The 12,938-nt window shown below is 43.5% G+C and overlaps 1 pseudogene; it reads right to left on the bottom strand.

Annotated features, from left to right (window-relative positions):
• LOC120049147 overlaps positions 1-10,271 on the bottom strand; it is a 73,288-nt pseudogene extending 63,017 nt beyond the window's left edge.
• Positions 10,272-12,938: the final 2,667 nt, after the last annotated feature.

The raw sequence follows: 12,938 nt of genomic DNA, 5'->3' as shown, positions 1-12,938 counted from the left end.
TTCCTAAGGCTTCCACTAGATGTCAACAGTCTTTAGAACCTTGTTTCAGGCTTCTACTGTGAGGGGGAGAGAATAAGAGCTGTTTGACTAAAAGGTCTGGCAGAATGCCATGAGCTTTAAGTAAGGCGCGCGGACATGAGAGCGAGCTGCGTTCCTTTTCATTTCTAAAGACAAAGGAATTGTCCGGTTGAAACATTATTGAAGATTTATGATAAAAACATCCTAAAGATTGATTCTATACATCGTTTGACATGTTTCTACGAACTGTAATAGAACGTTTTTGACTTTTCGTCTGGATGTTTGTCTGGACTTGGGGAGCCTTGTGAATTTCGATTGGTGAACTAAACGCGCTAACAAAAAGGAGGTATTTGGACATAAAGATTAACTTTATCGAACAAAACAAACATTTATTGTGGAACTGGGATTCCTGGGAGTGCATTCTGATGAAGATCATCAAAGGTAAGTGAATATTTATAACGCTATTTCTGACTTTTACTGACTCCACAACATGGCAGGTATCTGTATGGCTTGTTTTTGTGGTTCAACCTGACTTGTAGGCTTGGGCAGGGGGAAGTTGGCAAGAGGTGTGGTGCTTGTCCATGCCTCAACAAAAAATACATTAAAAACATCAGCCACGTCGTTGTCTTCAATTCCCTCCACCTGTATTCTCCCTCCTGATGTTGTCTTTCGTCCCAGTCCTTTTTTAATGAATTCCCACCATCCCTTAAGGTTTTTCTTCTTTAGGTCCTGGATTTCAGTTTTGTAGTAGCTTGTTTTTGCTTCCTTGATAAGCATTTGCACTGTGTTTCTGTATTTTCTCCATTTTATTGTTTTTCCCTGTTGAAAATCTTTTGTCTTTTCCTGATGGCAGCCTTTATTCCTTCAGTCATCCAGGGCTTGTCCAGTGTTTCTTATTGGCATGTATACATCAAGTGCTGTTTGAATGCAGGAGTTGAACGTCTCCACCTTTACATCTATGCTCTCCACCCCATATTTGGCAGACCAGTCAGTACTGGCCATACATCGTGCTAAGGCCTCCTTTCTGTTCTGGGTTACCAGATGTCCTTTTTTCCGCTGCACCTTGCTTCTCCCTCCTGATGTTGTGTTTGGGGAGAACAGCAGACATTTGTGATCACTGGATATGAGAGGAGCAAGTACAGTAGGGGTGTTGTAGTGATTCTTCATATTTGTAATGATCAGATCTAAGATGGAGTCCCCTCTGGTCTTGTCTTTGACCACTTGTTTCATGTCTGGATGGGAGTTTGTCAGCATCTTGATAGGCAGGTGATTAAAGTCTCCACACAGGATGAGCCCCTTTTGGGGAGAGAACATCCTGATCACATCGATGGTGTTGATGAGATAATCCACAGTGTTCTGCTGAAGTGTTTTCTCATGTCCATGGTGGATGGTAGAGTACTAACACTACCAGAGTTGAGACTGAGCTGGGGAGTCGTTTAGGGCGGAGCTGAAGCCACATACACTCAAATTCCTCTTTCACTAGGTCAGTTCTTCTCTTTGCCTGCATACTGTGGTTCACATACATAGCCACGCCCCCTCTCATCCCCCCTCTGGACCTGTCTTTCTGAACAGCTGATCGTTTTATATGAAAAGAGATTCATCTAGGATATTTTCGTGGGCCCTAGTTTCAGTGACACATCCAATGTCTTAATTTACTCATTGAAGAAGTAGTTCAAATTCATCCACTTTGGTTATCAATGATCTTGTATTACAAGATCACTGTGCAGTGACGCTCCCCATCCAACCTGACAGAGCTTGAGAAGATCTTCAGAGAATGGGAGAAACTCCCCAAATACAGGTGTGCCAAGCTTGTAGCGTCATACCCAAGAAGACTCAAGGCTGTAATCGACGTCAAAGGTGCTTCAACAAAGTACTGAGTAAAGGGTCTGAATACTAATGTAAATGTGATATTTCAGTTTTTTTATTTGTAATACATTTACAAAATGTTTATAAAAAACCTGTTTTTGCTTTATCATTATGGGGTATAGTGTGTAGATTGATGAGAGAAAAAAAATTATATATTTTAGAATAAGGCTGTAACGTAACAAAATGTGGATAAAGTCAAGGGGTCTGAATACTTTCCGAATGAACTGTATTCAGACACATAGTCATTCTCTCTCTCTCGTTCTCTGAATAAAAAAATCGACCATATCCTACACCACCCAAACCAACACTACTGTATATACCAAAAAAAAAAGCCATTTAACCAATTGCTTAATCAGCATTATTCTGTGAGTTGAGTGGACTTCAAAATAGCATTGAAGTGGATTCAACCCAGAAATATCAAGGCAACCAGCTGCAACAGTTTGCTCAACACTAGATTTTAGATTGCTCAAGATTTGACTAAAATTACAAACTCATGTTTGCTTAAAACCACGCCCATCATTATCATATTTCCCAGCATGCTCCACTACAGGTTGATTATCAGAAGTGTTTGTTAAAATACCTGTGTTTTTGCATGTACATTGATCAGTTGATTAATCTTATACTACACAAAAATAAATAACAAATGTTTCTAAACTAATCCAATCTGTTAGTAGTTGGATTTATTGCAACAGTTACTGAGATGGCCGTTCCAGTTTAGATGATTTAGGTAGTCTCATCAGTGATGCCAATTTAGCAATTTTGTTGCTAGATTTAGCAACTTTTCAGAGTACCCTAGCAACTTTTTTTCAAACAGCACCTAGCAACAAATTTAGCTACTTTTTAAAATTTATTTGGAACTTTTAGCAACTTTTGAAAAGTGACTCAAACGCTAAAATGCATTTTCCCTCTAAATGACACACAACCGGTTTTCTCTGTCACACACTCAGTCACAACACACGTGCCTGGCTGCAAAAGTGCATTGTGAGTGACGTCAGCAGCAGGCGCTCAGCTCATGCACAGGCAGCAGCAGGCCAGCAGCAATTTCAGCAAATTGCAAATCATTGTTGGCTGACTAGGGAAGTGAAGATAGTTGGTCACAAATGTTTGATCTTGAACAGAACTTACAACATCAATCAACATGTCTCAATCAAAATTGTACAGCCAGAAGTACAGAAAAGAGTGGGAGTCTGTACCTGAATTTAAAAGGTGGCTGAAGCCAGTAATTGGGGATGATTGACGTACTGCAAATCAGATATGCTTGCAAAAATGTATGACATCAAAAAACATTGTGCTACAGCAAAGCATATAAATAAATCAAAACCGACAACCCCACAACACAGTCGACATTACCACAGTTGGTTAAGAAAGTGGATAACTGCAAAAGCGCAGAAGCTACTATGGCAATGGCCATTGCGGAGCATTGTTCGCTGCTAGCATGCAACCATTTAGGTATGGCTTGCAAAGCTGCCTTTTCAGATTCTGTGGCAGCAACAAACTTCCAAATGCACCGCACCAAGTGCACAGCAATGATTAGGGGAGTACTGGCTCCTTATTTTCTCAAAAGGGTAACTTCAGATGTGGGGGATGAGAAGTTCAGTCTCCTTTTGGATGAGTCCACTGATGTCAGTGTCTCGAAATACCTGGGTGCGGTGATTCAGTATTTCAGTGCTAAAAAAAGAACTGTTGTGTCCACATTTCTCGGGCTGGTTGAATTGGAGGGGGCGATGCCAGATCAATAGTAAAGGCGGTAGTTGAGTTTCTTGAGAAGTGTAACCTTAGAAAAGAGAATCTTTGGGGTATTGGCACTGATCATGCGTCCGTGATGACTGGGGTGCACAACGGGGTGCACAAGATTTTAAAGGAAGAATGTGCATTGCCCAATTGGGTACTCATCCGCTGTGTGTGCTATTCTATACAATTGGCTGTCAGTGCAGCATCCAAAGAAACCATCCCTAGGAGTGTTGAGTACTTAATCAGGGAAACCTACAACTGGTTTTCGAATTCCCTAAAACGGCGCGAGGCGTACAAAGCAGTGTATGCCACCATTAATTGTGGCCAGAAACCCCTGCAGATCACGACGTACAAGTTGCAGTGAAGTCATTTGAGGGAGGGGCAAACAGATCCTGTCAAGCTTTTGGACAATCTGGTACACCTCTTACCATCAATTTGCAGCAGAGTAGTCAACCCTATGGCAAAAATGGATGTCCTGAAGGATGCCATTGATGGACATCTCAGTCCATCACCATACCTTCAGTACCTTTTCGAGAGCACGGTGTACCAACTCAGTCTTGCACCAGAGGACAAAAGGTCATTCGGAGACTGTGCATCAACTACATTGTTGCTTTAAGGAGCTGCAAGCAAGGCTCCCAGACAACCTTGAAGCCTTGCGACACATGGCCTTGTTCAGTGTTAAGAAAACACTAAAGCACAATAAAGGCACCACTGAAATTATTATAGTAGCTGAGCTACTGGGGTACCAGCCCCAAACAATTGATTAAATTGTTTCCCAATGGAGAAACATCCATCTGTTTAGGTGGGACTCAACTGGAAATACAGTCGAGTTTTGGAGTGAAGTCAATAACTACACAGACTCTTCCGGGTCAAATCCATTTGAAGAACTGTGCAAAGCTGCACTCGCTGCCCTCTCCTTGTACACTCAAATGCGGAGGTTGAACGGCTGTTCAGCCAAATGAGTGTGGTCAAGTCAAAGTTTAGAAATAGAATGTCACTGCACACTCTCAACTCCATACTCCTGGTGTGGTATGGACTGAAGATGGCTGGTGATACCTGTTACCAGCATAAACTACCAAGTAAAGTTCTGCAGCAGTTTGGCACCACAGCAGCATACAGCTTTAAGGCCACTCCATCCTCTACTGCTGGTTCCAGCTCCGTGACAATGCAGTTGGACAGTGAAGATGAAGAGGACTTTAAAAAAAAACTTGCTATTAGCCTGTACCTATAATTGTTGAGCATGTTAACTAATTACCAATACACTGCCTAAAACTATAATTGTTCAGAATGTGTAGGTTTACTAGTTAAAAAGAAAATAAATCAAATGTAATTGTTCAATAATGTGTAGTTGTTCAATAATTCAATGTGTTGTGTTTAAAAAAAAAAAATAAAATGTGATCATATAAAATGTGTTGTGTTTATATTACTTTTACAAATAAAAAAATATGATAATAAACAAACAAATCTAAACTAACAAATGTCAAATCATATTTTTTCCCCGAGATGGCCAGTCAATTTGAGTAACGTTATTGTGTATCCTACGTAATGATGCAGTTTTGCGTAATGACGTCATCACGACGTCATTTAGCAACTTTTAGCACCAAATCGACCTGCCTCTAGCAACTTCCCCTGAAAATGAGTTGGCAACACTGAGTCTCATGAATGAATCTTCCCTACCCCGGCAGTCATTCTCAGGGATCCACACTAACATTTTCCCCTGGTGGCACTGGTACCACTAACTTTTTCATTTGGAAGCATCAGACCATATTTTGGTCGCAACCGAAAAAATTGTAGCGTCACACAATAGAAACAATTATTAACCACTTACAAAGTCATTCACAATGTTTTTTTAAGAGGTGTAATAGACGACAGATGGTATTCAATAAATAAGTGGTTTCATCTAACGTATCCAGGCAGGAATGCATGAGTCAAGATATTTTGATGTGCAACCATATTCAGTTATTTTCATGAATTTTGGGTTGACAATTTGGCTATTGTTGTTATATTTTACTGTTAAAATAGGGCTCCAGAGTTGTATTTTGTTCAATAGATACATTTATTGTTAATATTGACTTTTTTCTTACTTTTTAACTCCGCATTGTTGGCAACGGGCTTGTAAGTAAGCATTTCACTGTAAAGTCTACACCTGTTGTATTCAGCGCATGTGACCAATAAGATTTTATTTGACTAAAGATTTATGTTTGCTAATATCATAGGCTAATTTATTTGGGGCCTATGATAAAAAAAACACCATAGCTAGATCGCTAACTCTAAACATAATACCCACTGCTTGTACTGTAGCCATGTGTTAATCTAACAGTACATGCAATGTCCTAAAAATACATTGTAGTTGTAGCCTACTACCCACTGTGTATTTCACACTATCTGTATCTCAATGCCATATCAAATGTATTGGTTGTAAAATAGTTCTTTAGAGCACAATATTGAGAGTTGAGAAATAAAACGTATACCTACAGAAAGCTGAGAACCCTCTCTCTATTTTCAACAGCAACAACATTAGTTGCTTCCAAATCTGTGTTTCTCCCGCAACTGGACTTTGAAATGTTATAGCCTACAACCAGAATATTTTTTTTACTCCCGGTGCGCAGGGGGGGGGGTTAGTGTCTCATCACAGCAGCAGGCCCCAGCGAAACAGGCACAGGGGCAGGGCAAAAACTGTCATTACAGGAATAATACAGGGATAGTTGTAACGGCAGTCTAAGTCGTCCTCCTCCTCAGACGAGGAGAGGCGAGAAGGATCAGAGGACCAATACGCAGCGTGGTAATTTTCCATAATGAATTTAATCAAAACAAAACAATACACTATACAAAATAACAAAAGAACATACCGTCACAGTCCTAGCTGGTGCAAAACACAAACACAGAGACAGGAAACAACCACCCACAATCCCCAACACAAAACAAGCCACCTATATATGATTCTCAATCAGGGACAACGACTGACAGCTGTCTCTGATTGAGAACCATATCAGGCTGAACATAGAAACAGACGAACTAGACACACAACATAGAATTCCCACCCAGCTCACGTCCTGACCAACACTAAACAAGCAAAACACATAAGAACTCTGGTCAGGACGTTACAATAGTGGACATTACTGTTTGACCAAATCATGATTTTAGCCTCCTAAAAAAAAACAGGACGTTTGGAGTAAGAGAACCATGTAGAATGAGCAGCAAGTACCGATGCGACTAATACATATGTTTTACTCGCACAGCCAATGTGACTAAACTGTTGCAGTCTGGGGCCCTGATTCTGAATGCAGGTTGCGGGTGATTAAAAGTTCCATTTGTTGGATATTCCAATAGGAACTACTGTACACATCATTTTGCAAGACAGCAATATGTGACTTGCAGGCTTGCTGTGGCCTGTAAACCAGAAGTTTCAGACCACTGAGCTAGGGTGTAACTAGGCCCTCAAAGAAAGGTCTTATGATATACTGTATGTAATGTATTGTCATAGAGAGATTAACTTAGAGGCACACAGGGAAATATGCAAATAAGGTAGAATACATTCTCAAGTTGAATTGTATGACCACCACGAATGGATGAGTGAACATACATTTCAACTTGAGAATATGCCCAAATGTTGAGCAAACTAAAAATCCTATTGCAGCTCAACATGTTATACATCTATCGTTACATTGCACTCAGACTGCTAGCCAATACAACTGGAATATTAAGATAATTGACATTCAAGCTATCAGCCTTATTGTGTCATGAAACTCATTCTGCATGGAGATACAGTCATGGTGGCTGATAGCTTGAATGTCAATTGGACATCCGCTCTTGTATAATACATAAATAAAGATTAGGCAGGGGCTGTAACAGAGATGTACACAGACACACACACGCAGGGTTGCACTGAGTCTTTTTGTATCATCATTCAAATGTTTGGTTATGTGATAAAGCTGTAAAAGAGGGAATAGGAATGTATCTCCCTCCCTCCCTCCCTCCCTCCCTCCCTCCCTCCCTCTCTCGGTCATCCACCCCCTCTCAATATTTTATTTATTTCTTTACCTTGGTCTCACTCTCTCTAGATCTGTATACTCTCTCCCTCTGTTGGTGCTGCACACAGTGTTATGATTTTCAGAAACAGAGCACACACACACGCAAGCCTGTGTTAACGAAGCATGCGACAAATAAAATGTGTTTTGACACGCACACACACGTCTTGAAACAATACCACAAGCTCCCCGTCACGTATGATGAGTTTTAATCATGCACATGTCAAAGTACAGGCCAAGCTAAAACATGTGTGACCGGTCACAGAGAGATCAATACACAAACACACAGTGAAATGTCATGGAGGAAGTTCATGCATACTAAATGATACACATGTAGTCTCTCTCTCCACGCTAACAGAGATGAAAGAACAGAAAAAAGGAGTGATGGGAAGATGAAAGAGAGGAAGACACTGATAGTTCACAGAGTTTTGTGTGTGTGTTGGATTACGTTTATTACGTGTGTGTTTTGTAAGTAATCTGTGTGTTGTGCCACTGTCTTGTGGGACTGGGGGTGTATTGAGTGGAATAAGTACAGTGATGGAGAAACAGGAAGGATAGGAGGAGAGGAAGAGAAAGAGAGCAGTAAACAGAGAGAGAGAGACAGAAATAAAGAGTGAAAGGGAGAAGAGAGAGAGTGAGGTTGGAAAGGAGAGGAGAAAACAAGAGCAGATGAGAGAATAGACAAGGATAATGTGAATAAGGAAAGAGAGAGGGTAGACGAGAAGGAGAGATAAAGAGAGAGGATAGAAGAGAAGGAGAGATAAACAGAGAGGGTAGAAGAGAAGGATAGATAAAGAGAGGGTAGAGGAGAAGGAGAGATAAAGAGAGGGTAGAAGAGAAGGAGAGATAAAGAGAGAGGATAGAAGAGAAGGAGAGATAAAGAGAGGGTAGAAGAGAAGGAGAGATAAAGAGAGGGTAGAAGAGAAGGAGAGATAAAGAGAGGGTAGAAGAGAAGAAGAGATACAGAGAGGGTAGAAGAGAAGGAGAGATAAACAGAGAGGGTAGAAGAGAAGGAGAGATAAACAGAGAGGGTAGAAGAGAAGGAGAGATAAAGAGAGGGTAGAAGAGAAGGAGAGATAAAGAGAGAGGATAGAAGAGAAGGGGAGATAAAGAGAGAGGGTAGAAGAGAAGGGGCGATAAAGAGAGAGGGTAGAAGAGAAGGAGAGATAAAGAGAGGGTAGAAGAGAAGGAGAGATAAAGAGAGGGTAGAAGAGAAGGAGAGATAAAGAGAGAGGATAGAAGAGAAGGAGAGATAAAGAGAGGGTAGAAGAGAAGGAGAGATAAAGAGAGGGTAGAAGAGAAGGAGAGATAAAGAGAGGGTAGAAGAGAAGAAGAGATACAGAGAGGGTAGAAGAGAAGGAGAGATAAACAGAGAGGGTAGAAGAGAAGGATAGATAAAGAGAGGGTAGAGGAGAAGGATAGATAAAGAGAGGGTAGAAGAGAAGGAGAGATAAAGAGAGAGGGTAGAAGAGAAGGGGCGATAAAGAGAGAGGGTAGAAGAGAAGGGGCTATAAAGAGAGAGGGTAGAAGAGAAGGAGAGATAAAGAGAGGGTAGAAGAGAAGGAGAGATAAAGAGAGGGTAGAAGAGAAGGGGAGATAAAGAGAGAGGGTAGAAGAGAAGGGGCGATAAAGAGAGAGGGTAGAAGAGAAGGGGCTATAAAGAGAGAGGGTAGAAGAGAAGGAGAGATAAAGAGAGGGTAGAAGAGAAGGAGAGATAAAGAGAGGGTAGAAGAGAAGAGAGATAAAGAGAGTGGTAGAAGAGGAAGAGATAAAGAGAGGGTAGAAGAGAATGAGCGGTAAAGAGAGAGGACAGAAGAGAAGAGATAAGAGAGAGGACAGAAGAGAAGGAGAGATAAAGAGAGGGTAGAGAGAAGGAGAGATAAAGAGGAGGGTAGAAGAGAAGGAGAGATAAAGAGAGGGTAGAAGAGAAGGAGAGATAAAGAGAGAGGATAGAAGAGGAGAGATAAAGAGAGAGGATAGAAGAGAAGGAGAGATAAAGAGAGAGGATAGAATGAGAAGGAGAGATAAAGAGAGGGTAGAAGAGAAGGAGAGATAAAGAGAGGGTAGAAGAGAGGAGAGATAGAGGGTAGAAGAGAAGGAGGATAAAGAGAGAGGGTAGAAGAGAGGAGAGATAGAGAGAGAAGGAGAGATAAAGAGAGGGTAGAAGAGAAGGAGAGATAAAGAGAGAGAGTAGAAGAGAAGGAGAGATAAAGACAGAGGGTAGAAGAGAAGGAGAGATCAAGAGAGGGTAGAAGAGAAGGAGAGATATAAGAGAGGTTGAGATAGATAAATATAGAAGACACAAAACCCACCAGAAAACAAGAAAAAGACACAAACCCAACAAAAAACACAAGTAAAAAATCTAGACAACTTCTTTCTCCCCACTCCCCCTCTCCTCTCCCTCTCTCCTCCCCTTCTCCACTCACCATAAACTGCACGTTGTCGAAGCCGTTGGCCAGTAGGTGGTTCTCGTATTGGACCAGTCCAATGCTGTCCAGCCATTGGCCACAGACTGCATGGGGCACCGGGGACCTATGAGGGGGTGAAGGGGCAGACGCTTCAGGAGGGAGTAGCCATCCACCCGGTAACACGGCAGTCGGGCTGGGAGAGCTGGCACTGCCACATCATGTTGCGGGCAATGTGGCTGTCGAACGAGTCGCCATGGTAGAGGAAGAGTGTGGAGAGAGAGGGGAAAGAGAAGGGGAGGATGGTAGGATGGATGGGGGGGTTGGATGAGGGGGTTGGGGTTGGGGTTAGGCTTGGCTGAGGGTTATGAGCATGGCTGAGGGGTGAGGATGGAGGGGCGAAGCATGCTAGGGTGCTGGGGCACAAGGGGGGTAGAGGGAAAGTTTAGGGTGGTTGGAGGTAGATCCAGGGATTTGGAAAAGAGGGAGAGGGCTAGGGTTAGATCCAGAGAAGAGGTGCCGTCCTGGGGGTAAGATCCATGAGAGAGAGGGTGCAGAGGCTGGTGGTAAGATAGATCCGATAGATGCGTGTGTCTTGCTGCTGCTTTCCTTTCACGCTCTCAGCTGTTGCTCCTGCCTGCCTGTTCGCCTCGCTTGTGTATGTGTACGAGTGTGTGCGTGCGTGTGTGTCTGAGCAGGAACGAGAGAGAGGGAGAGAGAGAGAAGGAGATAGGGAGAGCTGCCTGCTTGGTAGAATTCTCTTTATCAAGTACTCCCACACTCAACTGGATGCTTTCTGCAGCCTTCTCTCTCTCTCTCTCGCTCTCCCCCGCTCTCTCTCTCCACTCTGCCTTCCTCTCCCATTCTCCTCCTCTTTCTATCCTCCTCCCTACTCCAGTTTCTCACTCACTCTCTCTCCCTCGATCTCTCTGCTCTCCCTTCTTTCTCTCTCGCTCTTTTCTTGGTTCTCCCTCTATTGCTTCCTTTCCTTCTCTCTCTCGTCGATATCTCTCTCCCCTCCTTTCTTTCTCCCCCTCTCTCTCTCCCCCTCCTCTATCTCAGTGCCTTGCATCAGATGAGCCTTTTGTCTGAGAGCTGAGCTGCCCCAACATACACATGGGGGTGCGGGTGCATGTGCGTTGGTGGGAGACAGCAGGTTTAGCACATAGCGCAAACAGCATTTCTCAAAGTGGTACCATGGTAAGGGAATGCTTCACATGCACAGGAGAGAGAGGCGGGAGGATAGAGATCAGGGGAAATAGAGAGAGAGAGAGAGAGGGGGGGGGAGGCAGGAGGATGGGAAAGAAGGGGGAAGATAGAGGGAAAGAGAAGGGGGAGAGAGAGAGAGAGAGAGAGGAGGCAGGAGGATGGGGAAAGAAGGGGGAAGATAGAGGGAAAGAGAAGGAGGAGAGAGAGGTGAGAGAGGAGGCAGGAGGATGGGGAAAGAAAGGGGAAGATAGAGGGAAAGAGAAGGAGGAGAGAGAGGTGAGAGAGGAGGCAGGAGGATGGGGAAAGAAGGGGGAAGATAGAGGGAAAGAGAAGGAGGAGAGAGAGAGAGAGGAGGAGGAGGATGGGAAAGAAGGGGGAAGATAGAGGGAAAGAGAAGGAGGAGAGAGAGGTGAGAGAGGAGGCAGGACTATGGGGAAAGAAGGGGGAAGATAGAGGGAAAGAGAAGGAGGAGAGAGAGGTGGAGAGGAGGCAGGAGGATGGGGAAAGAAGGGGAAGATAGAGGGAAAGAGAAGGAGGAGGAGAGGTGAGAGAGGAGGCAGGAGGATGGGGAAAGAAGGGGGAAGATAGAGGGAAAGAGAAGGAGGAGAGAGAGGTGAGAGAGGAGGCAGGAGGATGGGAAAGAAGGGGGAAGATAGAAGGAAAGAGAAGGAGGAGAGAGAGGTGAGAGAAGGACAAGTGGGAATGAGACAGAACTGAGGAGGAAAGAGGGAGGAGGCAGGAGGGAGAGAATGAGATAGAGGAGAAAGGATGGAAGCTGGGGATTTCAGTTCAGTGCAGTTTCTGACTATCTGTTTAACGCATTATTCTCCTTGATCCCTTCTGAGCTCGTGCCAGTGCTGATGCCAGCCCCAATGGAGCTCATTATCTTATCAATCTGGATGGAGAGAAGGAGAAAAGTGAGGAGAGAGAGGAGAGAGAGGAGAGAAGAGAGAGAAGAGAGGAGAGAAGAGAGAGAGAGAAGAGAGAGGAGAGGAGAGAGAGAAGAGAGGAGAGAGAGAAGAGAAGAGAGAGAAGAGAGAGAAAAGAGAGGAGAGAGGAAGAAGAGGAGAGAGAAGAGAGGAGAGAAGAGAGAAGAGAGAGAAGAGAGGAGAGAGGAAAAGAGAGGAGAGAGAGGAGAGAAGAGAGGGAAGAGAGAGGAGAGATAGGAGAGAGGGGAAAGAGAGAAGAGAGAGAAAAGAGAGAAGAGAGAGAAGAGAGAAGAAGAGGAGAGAAGAGAGAGAGGAGAGGAGAGAAAAGAGAGGAGAGAAGAGAGAGGAGTGAAAAGAGAGAGAACAGAGAGAGAGAGAAGAGAGAAGAGAGAAGAGAGAAGAGAGAGAGAGAAGAGAGAAGAGGAGAGAGGAGAGAAGCGAGAGAAGAGAGAGAAGACAGAGAGTTGCAATTAGAAAATGTTCTTGCTGTATCTCTAGCTGCCTATATGTATATGGTGACATGGTCGTTATAAATTCTAATGAATGGCAATCAATCACCTTTGAATTTTATTGAGTTGACAAGCGAGGAGGACAGAGGAGACTGAAGGAGGAAAGGGGGAGATTGAGGAAGAAGGGGAGGGAGAGAAAGGAGGGGAGAAGATGGATGGAAAAGCATGAAAGAGAGAGAAAGAGTAACCATCTAGGTTATGGCTTCAGAAGCCTCTGTCTGCCTTTAAACTCGTCTACAGTAG

Source organism: Salvelinus namaycush, chromosome 6 (assembly GCF_016432855.1).
Source record: "Salvelinus namaycush isolate Seneca chromosome 6, SaNama_1.0, whole genome shotgun sequence".
Classification (NCBI taxonomy): Eukaryota; Metazoa; Chordata; class Actinopteri; order Salmoniformes; family Salmonidae; genus Salvelinus; species Salvelinus namaycush.
This window is presented reverse-complemented; position numbering and strand designations above follow the sequence as displayed.